The sequence below is a fragment of the Elephantulus edwardii genome, unplaced genomic scaffold, assembly GCF_000299155.1.
Source record: "Elephantulus edwardii isolate Elephantulus edwardi_28Jun2011 unplaced genomic scaffold, EleEdw1.0 scaffold00249, whole genome shotgun sequence".
Classification (NCBI taxonomy): Eukaryota; Metazoa; Chordata; class Mammalia; order Macroscelidea; family Macroscelididae; genus Elephantulus; species Elephantulus edwardii.
Genome location: NW_006399999.1, coordinates 345,287 through 346,592, shown reverse-complemented (window position 1 = coordinate 346,592; position 1,306 = coordinate 345,287).

Sequence of the window (1,306 nt, the reverse complement as noted above, 5' to 3'; positions counted from 1 at the left end):
AGCAGCTGCTTCCTGGTGTCCCGGAGGGATTCTCTGGGTCCTGAGGGCTCAACTCCAAATGCAAAGCAGTACCTTGGGGCTGGAGACCTTGGCTATGATTCCTGCAAACCCACAGTGGGGCTGGGCAGACAGACCCTCAGGCTGCAGCAAGGATGAAGAACTTGGAGCAAAGCTCACCCCATCCTTACATGACCCGAGATTCTCTCATAGACAACCCGTACAAGCCAGCTCCAGCTCAGACTCACCGTCCTCTGGGTCCTCCCAACTTCCTGGAGAGCAGTGCCCAGGGGCTGTGCAGGTAGCTTCTGAAGGTGTCCTATCCACCCCTGCCCGGGGAGGTCGAGAGCCCTGGATAGCCTAATCTCGGGATGTAGGGTCAAACTGCCAACTTTGTCAACAGGTAACAATGGCAACCCCAGGCGTCCGGCATGTACTCCAAGCACCGCTGCCCATGCGCACAGCCAGGCCGGTGTCACCCACATTCTGAGTCCCCGATCAGCTCGTGTGTGTGGGGCTCACGGTCTCATCTTCAGCACGCACGTCTGCAGTGACAATGTCAGCTCCACACGGGGCTCTACACGTGATGCTTACAACACATTTATCATATTTGGTCTTTAGGTAAATAAGAAATGTTTTTAAATTGCCTAAATATACCATTCTGAGCTGTTTCATTCCATGGGGGGTGGGGTGGGTGGTGTTCTTCTCTTAAAAAAAATTAAATACCAAAATAACTACCTTTAAATAAATAATGTTATGATGATGACATTAAAAAAAAATCACAACGTGGCTGACCCCCAGTGTGGGTGGCTCCAGCCTCCCCAGGGCACTCTGAGAAGAGGTGCTTTTTTCTGGGGGGGGCAGGTAGGCTGCGGCCGCCTGAGGCGTCACTGCTCCTCACCTGGCCACCTTCCTGCGCTCACAGATGAGGAGTCAACTAGGTACTGGCTGCAGTTCTCAAAGGTCCAAGGGTTCTGACTGTGGATCAGAAACACCTTAGCATTCAGACATGGACTACTGCATTGGCCTCCCAGGCCTGGCGACTGCGGCCCTGGCCGTTGTCCCAGGACCTGGATGAGCACTCAGGTGGGTCCAGAGCCGGGGATGACACAAAATGAAGACAGTATCAGGAGAGAGCTGAGATCTGTGAGGCAGGATAGAGTGCATGGGAAATGATGGAACCTCTCTCTCCTCCAAGGAGGTGGTCACAGCTCTGTCATTTTGAACATAACGTGAAACTTGTTAAGCCAGTTCTACTCAGAGTAGAGAAGCAGCAACAGAAAATAGCAAGAAAGAAATCCCAAGTGCA